The sequence below is a fragment of the Ceratotherium simum genome, chromosome 5 (assembly GCF_057802395.1).
Source record: "Ceratotherium simum simum isolate JZ-2026a chromosome 5, ASM5780239v1, whole genome shotgun sequence".
Lineage (NCBI taxonomy): Eukaryota > Metazoa > Chordata > Mammalia > Perissodactyla > Rhinocerotidae > Ceratotherium > Ceratotherium simum.
This window is the reverse complement of record NC_141904.1, coordinates 35,233,189-35,249,713: the sequence shown is the minus strand read 5'-3', so window position 1 is coordinate 35,249,713 and position 16,525 is coordinate 35,233,189. Positions and strand designations below refer to the sequence as shown.

The following is a 16,525-nucleotide window of genomic DNA, read 5'->3' as shown; positions in this document are numbered from 1 at the left end:
TCCAAACTGCTTTTTCAGATTTAGTATTTAGAGTTGAAGGTATGAGTCTTAACACAAGTTTTGAAAGCTCTCTGTCCCACTGGAAGAACTGCAGGGAGGTAGGGGTTAAATCTTATTTTAAACCCTCCTGTGAAATACCCTGATTTTAGGGGGAACTAAGACGGGACAGTAGCCAAATTATTGCTACCCACCTTTGTGCTATTTCCTGATGTTGCTTGATTCGAATCATAACAAATGTGATGCATTTCTAGATCCTGGCAGCAAAATGCTATATAGAAGAACAGCTGCATCTGGCCCATTTCAGGATAAAAAAACACGTGTGCAAAGACATAGGTGAGTGCATTTGCTTTCTAAGAGCAGAAACGTTGGGATTGAAGTATGTGACAGAAGCAATTAGATTTCTGTTTCACAGGAGTGTTTCTAGTGCTGTAATCTGTAGAATCATGCCTTTAATGACAAAGAAATTCAAGATGAAAGGAGATGAAAAAAGCATGGAAGAAGTTAGAGGTCATCTTACCCAGTGGCTGGTGGTTGCTGCTCAGGGGGCTGGAAAAATGTAGCATTTGGAAAAAGCTGTAGAGGAGAAAGGGTCTTTCCAAAAGTTGATAAAGGGAAAAATTTTCCAACATTTTCCAAGATGTTTGATGGAGGGAAGGGGACCAGGGAGAAAGCAGGGTAGTTGCTAAATGTGGTGGGGGACTCGGTCAGGCAGACAAATCCTCCACAGCCCTGTTTCTCAAAGTGTGGTCCAGGGACCAACAGCATCATCATCACCAAGGAACTGTTTAGAAATGCATATTATCAGCCCATCCCAGAGCTATTGAATCAAACTCTGGTGGTGGGGCATGCAATCTGTGGTTGAGTGAGCTCTCCAGGTGATTGTGAAACACACTCAGGTTTGAGAACCACTGTGCCAAGGCACAGATTTTTCAATCTTATCTGTACATAAGTACAAAATCTGTACAATAATAATGATGCTTGAGTTTTACTCCCGGAAGTTCTGATTTAATTGGTCTGGGGTATGGCCTGGACATCAGAATGTTTTACAGCTTCCTAGATGATTTTAATGGGCAATGAGGGTTGAGAATTACTCTAGGGCAAGTTCTCATTATAAATTACTTTTTCAGATCTAATTCTCTCTTTTTCATATCAAATATTTTATGCTGCTTCCTTACTATCCTGAAATGAAATTTATATGAGTATTATTACTTATGTACATATTTTAAACAGAAATATAAAGAGGAAATAACAGAAAAGTAATTTATGCTAATATGCACTTCACACATTTTAATTTGTGGGTCTTCACCACAATTACAGCGAAGCAGGCAGATGCTTGCATTGAGTTATTGTCAATGTGACAGTTGCAAATGCAGATTGATCCAGGTGTGTTGAATTGGCAACTTAAAAACCATGGGTGACATTACTGTGGGTGACATATTTTTCTGAAAAGAACAGATCTTGGTAAAGTTTCTAACTAATGAACACGTTTCCATTTCTCTGAGCCCTCGTTCAAAGCATGTACTTAAAGGAGCAGTGACTCACGGTAGAGGATGCTGTGGTACCCTGATAAGATCCCCCTCCAGGACCACAGCACTTATTTCCCCAGTTGCTGGGAGTGCTGATGGCTGATGGCCCTCCTCGAGAGGCATCTTTGGGACTTGCCCTGAGTTGAAGAGAGCTGCCTCGCCAAAGATTTCTCCAAGATCACACCTCTTTTCAGACTTCCTTCAATGGCTGGGCAATGCTGGGTTAGAAGTGAGGCAGCTCTCCTGCCTTAATTCAGGACAGCTCTGAAGGGCCATCTCTGCTCTAGATCTCCATGTTGGATGTTCTAAGACCTTTGCCGCAACTGCACTGCCACTCAATTTCTTTCTCTGCCCAACCCTGCTCCCCTCAGTCCTCTAGGGCAGTTGAGTCTAATACTCTTCAATAAACCTCTTGCCACAGACATCCATCTCAGAGCCTACTCCCAAGGGAACCGACCAGTGACACTGTCTTTAGGGAAAATCTGAGTCCTTTCCTACTCAACTAGGTCACAGTTGGATTTTTGTTTAGTATTTTATCCCATCCAGAGAGTAGCTTCACTGAGACAGTGACAAAACCAGAATTGCATTTGGTGGCGTGACTGCTGGGAGCACCAAAGCAGGCGGGTAGAGGAGGAGGCAAGGCTTAGGTGGTGGAGGAAGGGGACTGGCAAGGAAAATCCCTGGGAACTGATGTGGTAGAGACTCCACTAAATTCAGAGACAGGGCAGCCTCAAGCAAAATGTATATTAGGCAACATTTGTTTTATTTTTCCCCAGTGCCTTTTTCTCTCCAAAGAGTCTGTAGCTGTTGGAACCTACTTTCTGGAAGAGATCTGATATGTTATTTACCCCTTAGTGTGAATCTAAGTCAACAGTTTTGTTTTTTCTCTTCTAGAGATATTTGCATTTTAAGTATTTTTGTGGGATAAAAATTGTGGTCCTTTGTTAAAAGGAATTTCAAGAAACTATCCCTGGGTAGAGGGATTGGGGATAGGGAAGAGGGAGTCTCTCCCCACCAACTCAAAATCAGGTCTCATTGGGGAGTTTTTTAGGGTCACAAAAAGGTGAGAATGGGGTACCTTGCGGGAATGTCTATCAGCTGTTTGGGGGTGGGTCACCCATGCATTCCATTTCCTCATTGCCTTGGAATTTGCTATATAGAGTTACAAAGTGAAACCTCATAGCTCTGGTGTTAAAGAGAGTAAATTTGGAAATCCTCTGTGGTTTGGACACATTCTTGTAATAATGAATTTGGTTTTTGAAAAGATACTATAAAAATGTGAGAAAACATCTGTAAACTTTATTTGTAAAGTTTTTACCAGAAGATGTATGGTCTTACCCAGTAATTTTGTATCTCTGGCCTTCAATTCTTTTTCCATGAAACAGATCATTATTCAAAAGATTTCTCTCGTGAGATTCTCTCTCACCCTCGTCTTCAATCCTCTTAATGAAATAGATACAAGAAGAAATGAAAAAGTGAAAGCAGTGAAAACAGCTTTAGGAAATCTCTGTAGAGGACTCGTCCCCTTTAACAGCCCTGTAATTCACTCATTCATTTGTTCATTCGTTCATTCATTACACAAACATTGACTGTCCATACTGTGCTAGGTCTTGGCCTAGGTTCAGAAGCAGAACAAATAAAGAGGCGCTAGCTTACGTGCTTGAGTCCTTCCGGTGTAGCAACATCCTTCTTGGTCTGCTGACCCTCAGGGCAAGACTTTATTTACTGCTTACATTAGTTGTGTCCTTGGCTATGAATTAACCATGACTTTGTGTCTTATCTGCAGTGTGTGTGAAAGCCCTCTGCATACTGTTGGCCACAGTGTTGTTTGCATAATGTATTGACCATGCATGTTTAAACAATACCTAGGCAGGTCATTAATACCAGGTCCAGTTACTGAAATGAAACCCCTGAGAATTTATTCCCTTCGTAATCTGAATTCCTGCCAATTTTTGACCCTTTCTTGAAAGCAAATGGCTGGTTTTCTTTTTTTAAGTTCTTTCAACCACTCAACTAGTTAGAAGTGACACAGCTAAGCTTTCTGAGCCATAAATGTAATATTTTCTAATGACGAAAAATCTGAGGAAAAATCCCCGAAGTAGGAAACCACGATTTGCTGAGACAGAATATTCTTTATCAATAAAACAATTTAGTACAGTTGTTATTAATGTAATAGTTCTATGATAAGTACAAGGTGATACGGTTAATAGGTGTAATTTGCAGTTATACACAGCAAAATTGCCTGGCTGGGAGCCTAGGGAATGTCATCTCTCTGGGCTTTAGTTTCTGAATCTATAAAATGAGGTTGTTTGCAGTTAAAAAAAAAAAAAAAGATTGAGACTCTATTTCTCTGCCTACTCCTTATAGAGGAACTAGTATCTCCTGGGAGGGTGAATGGGGATTTGCAATTTTCTCTAAAGTCCAGAGCGAAGATCAGCAAACTCTGGCCCTTGGGCCAAATCCAGCTCACCACCTGTTTTCATGAAGTTTTTGTGAAACACAATCACACCCATTTTTAAACATATTGCCTATGCCTGCTTTCATCCCACAAAGGCAGAGTTGAGTAGTTGCAACAGAGATTGAATGCTGAAAATATTTACTTTCTGGACCTTTCCAGAGTAAGTTTGCTGCCCTAGGTCTAGAGCACGGATTTTTGAAGTGGAAGTATATGTACCCTAAGGGGACTGGAGGAAAATATTTAACTAGAATTTCTATGAATATTTATTTTTTATCTCAACCTTTCTAATTTTTATTTTTAATATGTGTCTTATAATGTACCTAATATTTAAGTACAACAAATATGTTTGGGATTTATGTCAATAAATATACATATACGGGAGAATATTCTCAAAAGTTTTTACTAGTACAGGAGGCATGATCACAAAAATTTGGAGGCCATTAGTCAAGAGACATGGATATTCCAGATAAAATACATGAATTTAATCCACAAAATGATAGCAAATACACATTGTGATTTCAACAGAGGCCAGGCTACATAGACACTTTGTGTCAGCAACAACAATGAGGGAACTTTACAAAGAAATATATACTTTTGATAATTTAAAATGCACATATTCTATTAATATTTTAGATCAGTCCTTCTCAAACTACCTTTGTAAAGAACCAGGTTTTTGTTGTTGTGGTTGTTAATTTCCAAATCATCATCAACCCATATTTTTGTAAATGCAGTAAAAATGAATTACCAGAAAAATGAAATGAAAAACAAAAAAATGCAATCTCCGTGTTATTATTATTAGTTTTAACAGATGTACAATCACTGTGTCAAATTGCTATAAAAGTTTCTAAATGTTTACTCTCAATGATCTCTTTGTAGACTAGTAACAAAATGTATGCACACTATGACTGGTTCTCCATCACATTTAGAGTAGCAGTGGTGTGGAGGACTTGAGGGTTTCCATTAATAGGCATGAGTCTGGAATTGCTTCTATATCATCACTTTTGGGTGATAGCTTTATTTGAATCAGTGATTATGGCAGTCATCTATTAATATATAAATATTTTTAAATGAAAGCAAAATTTCTAAAGTCCAGAGGATCAATTCAATTCAAGTCACTTTTCTTGGCCTACTTACAAACCAGTATGATGTCCCCATAAAAAGTAGAAAGATGAGGGAGGCCTCTTCCTTTTAAGCCTTCATGGAGCTTAAAATCAAATAAGAGAGTGTTTTTCAAACTTTTTGACAGAAATCTAATGTTAGAGATACATTTTATATCATAATCCACTACATGGATATATATATGTGTGTGTATATGAAACAAAAGAGTCATTAAATAGATATTTGCCTCTGTTATGTAATTAACTTGATATTTTCTATCTATTCTATCCTATTTTATATGCATATTTTATTCATAGTCTAATCTATTTCTAATCTGTTATCCTTCTTATTTTTAAAATTATGATTGTGAAACACCAATGATTTCGTGACCCATTAATGGAGTGCTACCCAGAGTTTGAAAACTGTGAACTAGGGACAAGAAGATACTTCTAGTTCAAGGAAGAACATGCCGTCAACAAAAATTTAAACTAAAATCCTACGAAATATCAAAGGAAGTAGAAAACACACTTAGGATTGGAGAATTAGGAAAGGAGGGATCAAGAAAGACAGGATCAAAGAAAAGCGCTTAAAATGGGCCTTGAAGGAAAAGGAAACTTTGAAGGAAAAGTCATTTGTTCCATGGAATGGGATAGGATAACGCATTGTTTATGACAGAGTAAAAGGAAAAACAAAGTATCAAACAGGAATGGGAAGGTATGCTTTGGGGGACAGTGAGAAATGGAGTAAAGGCTTGAACAGACACTTCGGGAGATAGGATATCTAAATAGCCAATAAATGTGTGAAAAGGTACTCAGTTTTCTTAGTCATCAAGAAAATTCAAATTAAAGCCACAATGTGATAGCATTACATGTCAATCAAATTGGCCAAAATTAAAAAGAAAACATCAAATATTGGTGAGAATACAAAGCGACTAGAACTCTTGTATTGAGGGTAAATTGGTACAACCACTTTGGGAACATTTTGAGAGTATTTATTGTAACCAGACTGAAGAGTCCGATCGCCCATGTTCTTGGTCAGTGTAAGGGAGGAATTCAGACACCGACACAACGGCAACAGCAAGCAAGCAAAGATTTATTAGAGGAAAGGTCAGATACACTCCAAGTGGGGAGCCAGCAGTGCCAGAGAACGTATCTGCCCTGTGTCTTGGGTTAGTTTTATTTTTATTTGGGCTGCTTAGAGGGAATTAACATTATGTGGTTTATCGGCCAATAATGGTTTTTCCTCCACCCACACATCGGGAGGGGGAGTTCTTGACCTTTTAGGGGAATCTCCAAAACTGTCACGGCAGTCGTCCCCTGTGGAAGGGGGCCTGATGCATATGGAATTTGTATGTAAATTAAAGAAAGGTCAATGTCCTCTAGAGGTGGAAAGCAGAAGGCGTTATATGTGTTGTTTGTGCATTCATTGTGGTTGATGGCCTCAGACTCCGGTGGTGGCGCCAGGCAGGTCTCAGTTCCCCTTTATTTGCATCTTGTAGGATGCCAGCAAGACGCTTCACTGATGCAGCAAGGTCTTCAACTATGATCCCTCAGTTATGTCTACCTAGCTACCTATCTCATTTATTATAACTGAATATACGCATACTCCATAACTCATCAATTCTACTCTTGGGTATATACCCAAATGTACACATATGTTCACCCAAAAATATGTGTAATAATGTTCATAGATAATAGCTTAAAACTAGAAATTACCCATCAACAATAGAAACCAGACAAAAGTATACGTACTTTATATTTCCATTGACATAAAGTACTAAAACAATCAAAACTAATTTATGCTATTAAAAGTCATGATATTGGTTACCCTTGGTGAGTGGTGTTAGTGAGAGGAAGTGGGCGTGACAGGGGCTTTTGGAATGCTAGCAAAGTTTTTTTTCTTCATCTGTGTGCTGATTTTACAGGTCTGTTCAATCTGTAAAAGTTTTTTGAGCTATGCTTATATAGTACTGTGTGCACTTATCTGTATGTATTTATAGTTAAAAGAGCTGGGGAAGTGAACACCTAAAATAATTAAAACAATTTTGAGGAAGAAGAACAAGGTACCCTATCAGATATCAAGACTTATAAAGCTATAATAAATAAGACAGCATGGTAGTGATGGGCAGAGGGATAATAAATCAGAATAGAATCTCCAAAATATGCCAATATATCTATATATAGAAATTTGATAGATGACAGAGAAAACATTACAAATCAGTGCAGAAGACATGGGCTATTCAATAAATGGTGTTGGGAGAACTGATTTTGCATTTAGAAAAAATAAAATTAGTTCCCTACTTCACATCATTCACAAAAACCAATTCCAGATGAATAAAAAACTATATGTGAAAGGAAAAACATTCAGAAAATAATGTAAGAGAATATCTTTCTGGCTTGGGAGCTTAGAAAAATATTCTTAAATAAAATTCTAAAATATAAACAAAATGAAAAATGGTTTAATTATACCATGACAAAATTAAGATACTCTGTACACTAAATGCAACATTGAAAGAGAAACTCAGACTGAGAGAAAATATTTGTAAAGGATATAACCGGCAAAAGATTAATGTGTAAATTTAGAAAGTATTTATACAAATCAATAAGAAAACCCACAAATAAGTGAACAGGATATATACAGAGCAGAAAAACCAGATACACAATAAACATGAAAAGATGTTCAATCTACAGTTATTGGAGAAAAGCAAATTTAAACAAGGTACAATTTCATAACCTTCAAATTGCTGACATATAAAAAGTCTACAGATTTAAACTGTTGGTAAGAATGTGTGGAAATGAAAAGTAGCATATGCTGCTGCTAGGAGTGTAAACAGGTTCACCCACCTTGAAGAGCAATTTGACAACATCTAATAATTTCAAGCAATTTCTTTTCTATAGTCTAGCCATGCTTCCATGGACTAGAGCATCTGCATCACCTGGGAGCTTGTTAGATCAATAGAATATCAGGCCTTCGCTGAGTCCTACTGATTCTGCATTTTAACAAGATCCCCAGGTGAGTGATAGGTACATTAAAGGTTAAGAAGCACTGATCTAGAGGATTTCTCACACAAGGACACAGGGAACATGTATAAGATTCTCCACTGAAGCGTTGACTGATTTAGAGAAAAATGAGTGACAACATAACATTTATTATCATGAATATGGAAAAATAAATTGTGGTATATTGCTTCAATGAAATACTATATAGCAGGATTTGGCCACTGTGGCCTGTGATCCAAATCTGGCCCACCATCTGTTTTTGCAAATATAGTTTTATTGAAACACAACCATGTCCACTCATTTATGTATCATCCACAGCTTCTACACTACATCAAAAAAAGTTAGGTAATTGTGACAGAGACTTATGGTCTGAAAATTCTAGAAAATTTGGCCCTTTACTAACTAGCCCTTTTCAGAAAAAGTATGCTGACCCCTGCTTTATAGAACTAAAGCTATATGAATAAGGGTGAATATATCGTAAAAACTTAATGTTGAGAGAAAAGATTAATATATACATTATTATGGAGTTTGAGAGCGTATAGCAGCAAAAACACACAAACATGTAACAACAAAACAGCATGATATTGTTTATAAAAGTGTGTATGTGTACTAAAAGAATAACGCACATATGTATAGTAAAAGAATAAAAACACGTATGGGAAGGGTGCACACTAAATTCATCAGAGAGAAGAGAATGAGAATGCGGAGGTGAACGTAAGGGACTTCTACTTTTTTCCTTAAAATAAAATACCTGACTGACACACTGCTAAGTGTAAATATTTGTTAAAACGTTGCTGTGAGTCCACAAACCTTAGTTATATTACTCCCTCTACTTCCCTATATTTGAAACACTTCATAATTTGAACATTGTATTAAAAGATGCACTTGGTTTTCCTGCCCTCATTTTCATCATCTAGTCTTTTTCTTAAACCAGATATTCAGACTTGGATGCCTATTGTAGTACTAGCTTAGTGATCCAGATATAAAATCCAGGCTAGTTATAGCTGCCATTTGTTGGTCATTTACTATATGCCTGGCACCATGCTAAGCAATTTTTGTTTATATGCTCATTTAATCCTCCTATAAGGATGTTGGCGTGCCAGATTTTACAAATAAGGAAACTAAGTCTCCATGATTTATTAAGTTACCAGGTAAGCTGAGTAACTTGCCCAAGTCCTGTTCCAACTGCTCTAAAATAATGGAAGCTGCAGCAAAACCCAGCAGGCTGGTTTGGGGTATTCCAGCAACTGCAAGCCAAGTTCGCTGCATTCAATGTCCCCACTCTGGCCGCCTGGTCTTTATTATTATCAGCTTAAAAATAAACATTGAAGAAAATGTATCTTTTCTTCTAAAATCCATGAAGATATGGTTTGGCCTTAAGGAGAAGTCTTACATGAGAGCTTAGATGGTAGAGAGTTATACCCAGAGTTATATCCAGAACTTGGGATATAAGGCCAGGTTCATGGTTCGGACTGAGCAGAAATGCTTGGCGCTCTTATGCTGCTGTTCTCAAAACTGGGAGGTTGGGGTGTTTCTGGTTGGCTTGATAAGCTACTTTCACTTAAAAATCTTTAACCAACAAATATGTCTTGAGGACCTACTGTGTTCAGTCGCTGTTCCAGCCTTGGGCATGCAGTGATGAACAAGACAGACACAGATCCCTGCCCACATAGAGCTGGCATTCTTAGTGGGGAGAGACAGTAAACATGGCACGTAAGTAAAAGTGTTGAACATCGTGGGGAAAAAAAAAAGAAAAAGTAGAATAGGATAAAAGAACATAGAGTGTCGGGGGGCTGGGGGGAGTAGTTGAGGTATTAAATAGGGAATGAAAGTCAGCTTCACTGAGAGGTGAGATTTGAGCAAAGACTTAAAGGAAGTGAGGGAGTCAGCCAAGGGGGTAACTCGAGGAAAGGTCATTTTAGGCATGAGACCTGCTAGAACAAAGTATCTCAGGTGGAAATGCTTTGCCTGTTCCAGGAACAACAGGCAGGCCGCGTATGGCTGCAGCCAAGTGACAAGGGAGAGAGTGGTAGGAGATGAGGTCCCCAGGGCCTTGGAGACCATTGTGAAGATTCGAGCAGTTACTGTGAAGCATATGGGAAGCCACTGGCAGCTTTTGCGCAGAGGAAGAATATGATTTGAGTTACTTTTTAAAAACATCCCCCTGGCTGCTTTGTTGAGTAGGCTGTAGGGGGTACAGGTAGAATGTGAAGGTATTACAATTGCCCAGGAAAAAGAAGATGGTGGTTGATAGCGTGATAGCAGTGATGGATATGGTGAGAAGTCATCGATATGGGTATATTTTAAAGGTGAAACCAAAAGGAGTTTCTGACAGATTGGACGTGGATACGAGAAAATGAGAAGAGTGCCACATTGTTGTCATGTGGAAAGATTGGATATCCAGAAGGATGGAGCTGCCATCAGTTGAGATGGGTAGGCTGTGCATGGTGTAAATATTTTAAGGATTCAATTTTGGACATTTTGAATTGCAGTATCTCTTAGACTTGCAAGTGGAGACAATTTCATATATGAATTTAGAGTACAGTTTGGGCTAGAAGTCAGAGCTAGAAATGTAAATTTGGGATTTACATTTAAAAATTTTCTCTCTCATTCCTCATGATCATTCCTCTTATTATTATTCTACTTAATAATAGAAGTAGAGAAAAGTAGAGGAGGAATCTTGTTTTTTCTGACCTCATCTTCCTAAAATTGGCAGTTTGATTTGAGAAGTAACAGCTATTTTGACAAGAGTTGCTTTGCTATAAAGAAACTGTCTTGATATTGGATCATGGAAAGGAAAATTAGAATTATTGGCTGGCCACAGTTTATGTGACAGATACATTACTGAAAGCATCTGATAATTCAAAACTCATGTCATTCAAGACTCATCCCTGCAAAGAATGACAGGTATGTTGGTTTACCAGCTAAGGTGGTGGCTTCATATAGCAATAGTGTAAATACAGTTTATAATTCACTTTGTCCCCATCTGTGTAGAAGAAACTCTGTTGTGTTTCTCCTTTACTCTCACACTACTACACTACTACCACACTCACAACACTTCTGACAACAGCTGTGCGGGTGTTTCCTCACACCAAGCAAGTCTCTGTGACACCAGCTGGGTGTCCCACAATTCAATTCAATTTTGCCACTAATTGGAGTTAGGCCAGACGCCACAGGGTAAGGGCTCAGTCCCACAAGACTGCCCTCCCCACCTCAGACACCAGTTGCATGTCCAGGTTGGCACCTGTGCTTCTGACCAACTGACTACGAATCGGAGGTTCCCATGACTCTCTCCTCAGGTTCTATCATTTGCTAGAACAGCTCACAGAATTCAGGGAAACACTTTGTTTACTGTTTTATTATATAATAAAGGATATGATAAAGGATACAGAAGATCAGCCAGATGAAGAGATACATAAGGCGAGATCTGGAGGGGTCCTGAGCACAAGAGCTTCTTCCCCACGGAGTTGGGGTGTGCCAGCCCCCCAGCACATGGATGTGTTCAACCAGCCTGGAAGCTCTCCAAACCTCACAGTGTTGAGATTTTTATGGAGGCTTCATCAGGTAGGCATGATCAAGCATTAACTCAATCTCCAGTCCCTCTCTCCTTCTCAGAGGATGGGGGGTAGGACTGAAGGCTCCAAACTTCTAATCATGGCTTGGTCTTTCTGGTGGCCAGCTTCCATTCTGAAGCCATCCAGGAGCCCACCAAGAGTCACCTCATTAGAATGAAAGACTCTCCTATCACCCAGGAAATTCCAAGGGATTTAGCAGCTCCATGTCAGGAACTGGGGTCAAAGACCAAATATTAAAACAAGAGATGCTCCTAGTGCTCTTATCACTTAGGAAAATATAAGGGTTTTAGGAGCTCTGCCAGGAACTGCGGCAGAGACCAATACGTATATTTTCCATTATTTCACATCATCCTCTGAAATATCACGTTTCCTTACATTTTATATGAAGGTATGAGCATTTTTTAAAAATTCACACATACATTGAGATTTTAATAATATTTTAAGTTCAAATTGACATAAAATAAATTTGTTTTGTAAGCATTCACCTGAAGACTTTGAAAGAGATTTAGCCCAACATGTAGAGCAGATAATGTTTGCTGTCCTCTGATCTATTTTATCTCTTTTTCTCTCAAAGTATTAGAAGCCCTGATTTTTTAGCTTGATATTTGGGTGCCCCAAATAAAGATAATATTTCCCAGCGTGCCTTGCAGCTAGAGGTGGCCCCATGACTAAGTTTTGGCCAATGGGATGTGAATAGAAATGGTGTGTGCAGCATCCTATTGTTTGGATCATGGCCATGGCAGTCAGCTATTTTGATCCATTCAGGAAAAGGAAATATCATGGAGACGGTGGAGCAAGAATGTAGAAACAGCCTGGGTCCCACAATAATGTCCTGTGGCAGAGCTGCCACACAGCCCTACAGTGCCAACCTCCAATCTGTTACATAAAAGAGCAACAGCTTCAAGGGTTTTGCCTAAACCACTGTTATTGGGGTCTCCAGAACATTCAACCTATATTCTAATTAATGAAAGCAGGTGAAATATTCAATTCTCCAAAGTATCAAGAGAGACAAAGTGCATTTGCTTGGGGCAGCGTGGCTTAGCAGAAAAAGCACGGACTTTGGTTTGGCATCAGACAACCTGGATTTGAATTCCAGCGTTTCCACCTACCAGCTGTATGACCTTGACAACATTATTCAAATTCTTTGATACTTAATATTTATCTTTCACACAATATAAAACAAAACAGAGGTACAATATCTAACACATAGGTTTCTGTGGAATTAAATGAGGTAATGAATATAAAGTCCTGTAACCAAGGAGGCACACAATAAATACAGTCTTTCCCCAGTCTCTTTCTTTATATATTCAACTGCCTGCTCCAGTCCTCCACTTAGAAGTCTAGTAGATATTTCAAACTCAACATGTCCAACCTAAGCTTCCCTCTCCCCACAGGTTTGCTCCACCCATAGGTTTCTTCATCTTACTTTATGGTGAGTCCATCTTCCATTTGCTTGAAGTCCTGAGAGTCATCCTGTATGCCTCTCTCTTTCTCATAACTTACATCAATTTGTCAGAAACTCCTGTTGGTTCTACCTTCAAAATACATCCAGAATCTAACCTCCTCACAACACCCACTGCTACCACCTTGGGCTGAGCCACCTAGACAGCCTAACTACCAAGAATTTCATAGATAAAGTCCTAGTAACATGGGCTATACAGATGTTTACCAAGTAGATATTAAGGAATTTGTTACATTAAGAATGGGTTTAGGGGTCAGCCTGGTGGTGTAGCAGTTAAGTTCCCCACGCTCTGCTTCAGCGGCCTGGGGTTCGCGGGTTCAGATCCCACGCACGGACCGACATACTGCTTGTCAAGCCATGCTGTGGCAGCATCCCATATAAAGTAGAGGAAGATGGGCACAGATGTTAGCCCAGGGCCAATCTTCCTCAGCAAAAAGAGGAGGATTGGCAACAGATGTTATCTCAGGGCTAATCTTCCTCACACACACACAAAAAGAATGATTTTAGTTCAATTGTCCCTATATATATATTTGAGCATCTGAGGATCATGCACCACACTTTTGCCTTATAATTTAATTTGCAGCACTTTGCAAATGCTCTATTTTGCTGAAACATGACTGGATGGTAAGTGGGATAGATTTTTATTGCACTTTTGGCACACTCTGCACTTTGTAAATTAATTAGTCTATTTTTCAGTTTTGTTTTTAAGAAGTAATTGTTTGCAGCTGTCTGCTGGAGCACTTATCTCCCTTCTGGAGGCTTCATTTTGATGCTTTAAAAATGAAACTGGCTGGGAAGAGGGCAGATTCTGTATTCTGCCATTTATCCAAAGTAAAGAGATTTCTAAAAGAATCAGAGTGAGGCATTCTTTTGTGATCAGAATGGAACTTTAGTTATCTCTCTCCTTTTATTCATTTCTTTTTACTCCAGTAAGAGGGGCAATTTTGGCTAGGTCATATCACCTCTGGAGCCTCAGCCATTGATCAAGGAAATTTAAACAATCTCTTAAATAAATCACCAAAGTTCTACTTACTTTCTTTGGCAAGAGTCAAATCCTAGTGCAACTCGTTAGGAATATCCTACATAATTTATCTAATGCATCCAGCAGTTCAAGCCATCACTTTCAAGTTTTGTTAATTTTTGGCTTCTCCTCATCATTGATCAGTTGTTTTCTTATTTAGTTTCCCACCAGGAGAAACAACTGTTTCTGTATCATCTATGAAGTTAATTTCTAGGATGGAACTTCTCAAAACATCAGGACACATAATTACCCAGAAGAGTGAAAGAGGGCAGAAGAAAAAGCAATGCTCAAGTAGATTCTGAGGTGCCCTCTGGGGAGGCCACAATGGTTTGGTATCAAAAAAGACACCAACACCATCTCCTCTAGGCTTCTGAGAGATAAGAGCTTTAACTCCCTTTCCTGAAAGTACTCTGCACAGAATTCCAAATAATCTTTTGTTTCCTCTTAGAAATTTCTCTTTAAGTAAAAGAACAGAATTACCCACAGTCTGATAGTGTCAAAGAGTAGGGACCCTGGAGTCAAGCAGATAGACCTGCATGCATGTCTAGGGCTTGGGCAACATTATTTTATCTCTGTGAGCCTCAATTTTCTAATCTTTAATTTAGAACAATGGTAACCAATTTAGTGTCACTCTCAGTATTAAGATGATAATGTATATAAAGTAGCTACAGCATAGTGGGTTTTCAGCAAATATTAATGACTCCATAGATATGAGTATTTTTTCGGTAGAACTATAATATTGCAGAAATATTACAAGAGTGAGCCTCCAGAATTGTTCAAATTGGGAAATATATCATACTATAAGAGTATATGTATTACATACGTACAGTTTAAAGAACAGTGGCTATGAATACAGTATGTTCTCTTGGTCTGGCTTCTTTCACTCAACATAATGTTTTTTGAGATTGATCCATATTGTTGCGTGTATTGAGGGTATCACTTAATTCACCAATTGAGTATCTCTTGACGAAATATTTTGGATATTTACATTGACTTATCTTTATAATTGAAGGAGTTGATTAATTGTATTTCTTATTGACTTATCTTATTTCTCTGTAAAAAGCAATTTTCTTTTTCTTTTTTTTTTTTTTGGTGAGGAAGATCAGCCCTGAGCTAACATCCATGCTAATCCTCCTCTTTTTGCTGAGGAAGACCAGCTCTGAGCTAACATCTATTGCCAGTCCTCCTCCTTTTTTTTACCCTAAGCCCCAGTAGATAGTTGTATGTCATAGATGCACATCCTTCTAGTTGCTGTATGTGGGACGTTGCCTCAGCATGGCCGGAGAAGCAGTGCGTCCATGTGCACCTGGGATCCGAACTGGCTACCAGTAGCGGGGCATGCGCACTTAACCACTAGGCCACGGGGCAGGCCCCAAAGCATTTTTCTTATTTGACAAGATGAGAGAAGAGCATAGGGACACTCTTTTCCCCTGTTCTTTTCTCTACTCCTTCGGCACTATGTTTATTCATCCTGGCAAACTTTCATGACATTAAATGTTAATAATGTCCTCCCCAGTCTTCATCTTCCAAGACAGAAGATCTTATTTTACTACTAGTCTTGCTTTAGAATAATGGGATGGGCAGTTTCTTGACAGAAAGTGGTCCCCTTATGGTGAAGCAGCTTTACTCCTGGATTAATACAATCTTCTTGTGTATTTTCCTGCTTTGGCAAAGCTTTTCTCGGTAGGGTGAACAGAAATGCATGTGGGATCTGAGTACAAGCATGAAGAAGCTGTGCTTAAATGGTGGGTTGACTTTCTGGGTTTTTTTCTTCTATTTTCCAAATCTTTTCAAGTGCTGCCCAGAAGCTGTCATTATAGAACCAATTATTTTGTTTGCTTCTGCATAAATGATTAAATTTTTCTTTTATCGTAACAATACATATCATAGTTCTAAAAGTCAACTAATGTCATCACAATGTTTATCATGAAAACCAGCAGTAACCTACATTACCCTGCCCCACCCAGGAGTCCCACTCCCTAGAGCCAACTGATGTTGATTCTTTTTAGCTCTTTCTCCTCATATTTACCTCCATTTTTGTAAATCATCTGCTTAAATTGCTATTTTTAACTTCATTAATTTTATATTCTACTTTTTCTTCCTAAACTTCCCTCACCCATCTTCCTAGTATGGTTATATCACAATTTCTGGTTAAATTAACATTTTATGTTATTATAACTTTATAAATATTGTTCATAGACTAGCTATGAATTATCCTTTATTATATAGCCTTTTTTATACAAATTTTCAGGTTTTGTTTTTAAAAAAGGAGATAATAGCTATTATGATTTTATTACTTGCAACATATTCTATGGATATCAACTAATTTTCTCTCCTAGAAATGGAAAGGCTCTCTCCAGATGGTCATATTCCTCAGTTCTAATGT

At 38.4% G+C, this 16,525-nt stretch overlaps 1 long non-coding RNA gene across 2 annotated transcripts in view; it reads left to right on the top strand.

The window, feature by feature from the left end:
* The window catches only part of LOC147916997 (uncharacterized), an 85,006-nt gene that overhangs the window by 31,182 nt on the left and 37,299 nt on the right, over positions 1 to 16,525 (top strand). For both annotated transcript variants that reach the window (XR_015552183.1, XR_015552184.1), the window contains exon 2: positions 252 to 333. This is a non-coding gene — a long non-coding RNA (uncharacterized LOC147916997). The remainder of the gene's footprint in view (positions 1 to 251; positions 334 to 16,525) is intronic.